This window comes from Hipposideros armiger, unplaced genomic scaffold (assembly GCF_001890085.2).
Source record: "Hipposideros armiger isolate ML-2016 unplaced genomic scaffold, ASM189008v1 scaffold_83, whole genome shotgun sequence".
Taxonomy (NCBI): Eukaryota; Metazoa; Chordata; class Mammalia; order Chiroptera; family Hipposideridae; genus Hipposideros; species Hipposideros armiger.
In genome coordinates, this window is record NW_017731433.1 from 369,004 (window position 1) to 374,742 (window position 5,739).

The window sequence follows — 5,739 nt, forward strand, 5'->3', positions numbered from 1 at the left end:
TGGGATCACCATTGATATCTCCCTGTGGAAATTTGAGACCAGCAAGTATTACGTGACCATCATTGATGCCCCAGGACACAGAGACTTTATCAAAAACCTGATTACAGGCACATCTCAGGCTGATTGTGCTGTCCTGATTGTGGCTGCTGGTGTTGGTGAATTTGAAGCAGGTATCTCCAAGAATGGGCCGACACGTGAGCATGCCCTCCTGGCTTACACACTGGGTGTGAAACAACTAATTGTTGGTGTTAACAAAATGGATTCCACTGAGCTGCCTTACAGCCAGAAGAGATATGAGGAAATCATTAAGGAAGTCAGCACCTACATTAAGAAAATTGGCTACAACCCTGACACAGTAGCATTTATGCCAATTTCTGGTTGGAACAGTGACAACATACTAGAGCCAAGTGCTAACATGCCTTGGTTCAAGGGATGGAAAGTCACCCATAAAGATGGCAGTGCCAGTGGAACCACGCTGCTTGAAGCTCTGAATTGCATCCTGCCACCAACTCATCCAACTGACAAGACTTTTCGCCTGCCCCTCCAGGGTGTCTACAAAATTGGTGATATTGATACTGTCCTGTAGGCCGAGTGGAGACTGGTGTTCTCAAACCCAGCGTGATGGTCACCTTTGCTCCAGTCAATGTTACAACTGAAGTCAAGTCTGTTGAAATGCACCATGAAGCTTTGAGTGAAGCTCTTCCTGGGGGCAAATTGGGCTTCAACATTAAGAATGTGTCTGTCAAAGATGTTCATTATGGCGATTTGCCTCCATTGGTGGCAAAAATGACCCACCAATGGAGGCAGCTGGCTTCACTGCTTAGGTGATTACCATGAACCATCCAGGCCAAATCAGTGCCAGATATGAACCTGTGCTTGATTGTCACACAGCTCACATTGCTTGCAAATTTGCAGAGCTGAAAGATTGATGGTCGTTCAGGGAAAAAGCTGGAAGATGGCCCCAAGTTCTTGAAATATGGTGATGCTGCCATGGTTCACATGGTTCCTGGCAAGTCCATCTGTGTTGAGAGCTTCTCTGACTACCCTCCTCTGGGCCATTTTGCTGTTCATGACATGAGACAGACAGTTGTTGTGGGTGTCATCAAAGCAGTGGACAAGAAGGCAGCTGGAGCTGGCAAGGTCACCAAGTCTGCCCAGAAAGCTCGGAAGGCTAAATGAATATTATCCCCAATACCTGCCACCCCAGTCTTAATCACTGGTGGAAGAATGGTCTCAGAACTGTTTGTCTCAATTGGCCATTTAAGTGTAATATTAAAAGACTAGTTAATGATTACAATGCGTCGTAAAACCTTCAGAAGGAAAGGAGAATATTTCGTAGACCATTTGTGTTTTTATGTGTGGCAGTTTTTAAGTCATTAGTTTTTAAAATCAGTACTTTTTAATGGAAACAACTTGACCAAAAACCTGTCATAGAAATTTTGAGACCCATTAAAACAAAGTTTAATGAGAAAAAAAATAAAATAAAGCAAATAGTTATGGATATGATTGAGAGCTTCATCTTTAAAAAAGTGTACAAATTTTATTAATCTTGTTTTCATATTATAAAAATAACTGTGTGGGACCTATTGTTTTGTACTTAAAATATGTTTTCTTGGATACATTATTTACGCTATAATGTTCAGTTATGCCTTCCTGGTGTGTCTATTCAGCAGTTAGTGGTTATAAAACAAATGTATAAAATATGCATAGCTAATATTAATTTTTTTTAACTTCAAAAAACAAGATCTCAAGTTACAAATCACTAATTTACATATGTATTTATTTAAGACTGATTCCCTTTTTAATAATTTACAGAATTTGAGAAGGCATGATTACGATAGAATATATTCTATATTTTATGAAGTCTGAAAACAGCTGAGAAGCCTGAATCAGGGTCAGTATGGCAATTAACAGAGATGGCTCAAGGCAAAGGGTGGGGAACTTTGATCCAAGTCCCAGGTTTGCCATTTAGTAGTTGAATGACCTTGAGAAATTTTTCATAGTTAGGAGTATCAGTGTTACTCTTTGAAAATATATTCCTGCCTAAATCCCAGGGAAACATATGGGTCTTAGATAAGATAACTTATACCAAAGCACTTTACATTTCAAGCACATGAAAAAATGCAAGTTATTAATACGAGTGCTGTGTAGTTAGTACATTTTTGTGGATCACTGGGGAGTAATAATATGTCATATGTCTTAGAAAGGGCCATCTCATCTACACTCATTGCCCTGTAAACTGAATTTCCTCATCCAGGACATCTGATCCTATTTATCTTCTATTCATACATTCCTGGTCTGTCTTTATAGTTCCTGTCAGGGAGATAATAAGTTGGTGGAATTTGATGGCCCCAAATAGTAGTTCTACCTCAAAACTAGTTCTGAGAATTTGGGTGGTGCTTCCTGAGCTGTTCCCTGGAATACACTTTCTAGCATCCCATCAAGGAAATAATAAATATATTTTAAAATTGAGATAAGATTTAAAACGCAGCTGTGACTCACCATCTCCATTTGTCTTTTCCTACCCTCCTCTTCTATTGCTGATACAGACTCCATCCACCTCTATTGTCATCATTTTCTGATATAGATCTATGATTGAGTTAATCCTGAAAGAAAAGTTAAGATATCCATACATTCTAGACTTTCCATTCATCATTTGTCTTACTACTTCTGTTTAAACAAATGTTAAAGAGAGTTGACAGTGTTAAATGAAAACTGGCTAATACTATATTTATTAGGAATGTGGCTTTGCCCAATCTTTTTTTTCCCTCATCTTTGTAGTTGAAAAAAATTATCAGAATTCAGGGGTGGGGAGGATACTTGCTTGGCCCACATCAGTATAATATTTGAACATTTTGTTATTTTGAAATACCTAGATATTTAATAATATTTATTATTTAACAGTAAGCTGAAATCTTAAGTTACCAACAGAAGCTGGGAAAACAGATCCAAGCATCCATACTATATAATTATTACTGAAAAGTTTCATCTAAAACCTTATATTAGTTAACATTTTATCAGTTTTTAACTCTATGAGATTTCAAAGGTAATTATCACCCAAGCTATTTTTTTGACAAATTTTGTGACAGAGATAACATCAGTTTATTTTCTGTAAACCCAGGTAAAGCAAGATACCATATTTGATGTTAATAACCTTAAAAAAAAATCTATTTAACCAAAAGTTGAACCAGCCTTAGTATCAAATGTTTTCTTGCATCAATCATCCTGAAAAGTACTTGAGTTAATTATTTAAATTTATATAAACACAATCTTGTTTCTTTAAGCCAATCAATTATAATCTGGTAATACCATCCAGAGGCAAAAACACTACATTATATACAATATATAAAACAGACAAGCACAGATATCAGAGATCACAACATATAAACGAATTATTAACAATCACAGAGAGGTCCTAAGATCTTACAATTACCCCTATAATTTCAAAGAGACTGGAACAAGAGTTGGAGGGTCTGAATTGAGAATTAGCCACTTGGTTTTAAACTTGTCTTTTTTTCCTTCAATTACCTCAGCCTCAGGCATCCCTGGTTATAAGCATTTTGTCGGAGAGTGGGCCCTTCTTGGCGAAAAGTCCAGGTCCTTGGCAACTAGAGCAAAGAACTGAACGAGATACCAAAGTACTGAAAAAGTAGTTTATTCGAAGAGATAGTACTATTTCAAAGGAGTAGGCCCGAGCAGTAGAGATGGCTCAGGGGCCCATTATTAGAAGAGAAATCACATTCCAGAGTTTCGAGCGGGCCACGCGCAAAGGCAAGGCTCAAAAGGCTCAAAAGAGGGAAGAAGAGGTTCAGAAAGGAAAGAAGAGGTCAAAAAGAGCAAGGCGGACTTCCCAGGACTTAGAGTTTTTAATACCCTTTCTCTAGAATGGGCTGTTCCCCTAAGAGCGTAGCACCACTTGATTGGCACTTGTGATTGACAAGAGATACTGCACAGATGGGAGTGACTGGTCTGACCTAGTTGGATATTTTGTGTCCATTTGTTTTCCCACAGGGGTAGGTAATTACAATACAAAGGGGAGTTTTGGNACAGTGGCAAATGGAATAGGAAACTACATGGCTAAATTGAAAACAAACAAACAAACAAAAAACAGTAGAGGTAGAATAGATAGGCCAGGCATTGGCCTTGAAAGAGGCTAAGATGATGATATGGAGTAATATATGACAGCTATTTTATGCAGGTGGCAGGCAATACATGATATATTCTTCAGAACAAGGAATTAACAGTAATGAAGCTGTTGTGGAAGAAAACAGTACTTTTGATTTTAGACATGATGAGTTTGGAATGCTGGCACCGTATTTTGGTGAAAATATGAAGCAAATTTCATGGTCTTATACTTCCTCATGTTGTAAATTTAAGTTGTAGTCAACTTACAATGATTATTCAATAATTCATTCAAAATTTTTTCTTAAGCACCTGCTTTATACCTGACATTATTTGGGGCTATTGGGATACAGAAGTGCCCTTGTCCTGGAGAAGGCTTGTTCTAATAAAAAGCACATTTAACTTTCTTCTAGGACATGAAGAATATTACTTCATTTGACAGAAGTATTCATTGTTATGGTAATTGCATTGATGCCTTAACATTATCTAATGTCTTACGCAAAACTTTACTTTTTAAATGTAATTTCATTTTTATTGCATTATATCATGTAGCTAGTTGCTTAACCTTGAATTTTCAAAATAAAAGGGGAATAGAAATAAGGTGCAGGACAAAAACTAAAGGAAAACAGCCTTACACATCCCACTGATTTTAAACAATAATTTCCTGAGTAAAATCTAGAGCAGCATTTTGAAATTGTAGACATTAATAAAGCCCATTTTTTCCCCTTGCTAGCAATTTGGAGAGTGTACCTGTATTATTGCAAGCATAAATTCAGCTACAGAACCATGTAAACAGCTCTATTAATATTTATTACCTTCTTTCTTTGTTTCATGGGGTTTCAATAAAGGTCCTTATTTTGGTCATGGGAAAAAAATACTTAAAAGCATGTAATTCTGAGATTGCTGAAAAGTAAATGATTATTCTTCAGTAAAATGCACATGTTTATATTGGTTTTATTGGTCTATATTGGTTTTATTAATCACCTCCAACAATTTTCACATTCTTTAACTGAATATTTTAGCTATATAGAACTCTTCAAACTGAAAATCAGTAATACTTCGTTGCTGCAATTGTATAACAGAAATATTAAAGTATAGCTTAGGACTAGTTTCTGACTAGATGAACATTTTTGAACCAAGTAATAAACTTCAGATGACTGAGCAGCTCAGTTCACTAAAATATTTATGTCCGGCTTTAAACATTTCATAAAAATACCAACTTTGGTTCCCTGAACTCTTCTAACATTTTAAAGGTTTACATACCAGTAGCTTGGGGAGGCTTTCAGTAAACTTTTTTATAATTTCCTCAGTTGCTTATTTCACACACAAACCATAGATCACAAAGTCACTGGTGTTGCTATAATAATGCCCATGTACTGCCAAGTTGCCTGTTGTAGGTTTAAATAATTACAAGGGAAGTGTTAGTTTAAACATTAAGATCAATAGACCGTATTCATTGATTCAAATTGGCTGCCAATCTGATCATTTTCTGAAGGACACCAAATGAGCTTGAGGGGAAATATTAATTATAACTGCAATATCTACCATTTATAGAACAAACTTATGCTTTTCAAATGTTTCATCATTTTCACCCTTATAACATTCTGTGAGGTAACA

The 5,739-nt window shown here is 36.3% G+C and overlaps 1 pseudogene; it reads left to right on the forward strand.

Moving 5' to 3' along the window:
- The first annotated feature begins 1 nt into the window (after position 1).
- On the forward strand, positions 2 to 1,326 carry LOC109383450 (elongation factor 1-alpha 1 pseudogene; annotated as a pseudogene).
- The last annotated feature ends 4,413 nt before the right edge of the window (positions 1,327 to 5,739 follow it).